The following is a 404-nucleotide window of genomic DNA, read 5'->3' as shown; positions in this document are numbered from 1 at the left end:
GTTTGCAAGAGATTCAAGCAATTGAACATAGCATAGACTTAGCAAGCCAAGAATGTTACCCACAAGAAAAAATACCACAGCCAGTACTTCAGACAGAAGAGAGTGACCCACAGCATATGAGCCCACAGCCTACACATGGTACAGATCTATCTGATGAGGAGAGCAACCCACAGCAAACAATTCAATCAGTAGTACATTGCATAGACTTAACAAGCCAAACATGTTACCCACAGCAAGCAGTTCAAGAGCTTGGACATCAAATACATGTTTCAACCCAAGAGAATCACCCACGGCAAACTACTTCACAGCCTGTACATGAAGCAGACAGTCTAAGACCGAGAGTGAGCCACAGCCTATACATAGAGGAGAGACACCACTTCAAGAGGACAGATTCCAAAGTAACC

The sequence above is a fragment of the Microcaecilia unicolor genome, chromosome 3, assembly GCF_901765095.1.
Source record: "Microcaecilia unicolor chromosome 3, aMicUni1.1, whole genome shotgun sequence".
NCBI classification, from domain to species: Eukaryota; Metazoa; Chordata; class Amphibia; order Gymnophiona; family Siphonopidae; genus Microcaecilia; species Microcaecilia unicolor.
This window is presented reverse-complemented; position numbering follows the sequence as displayed.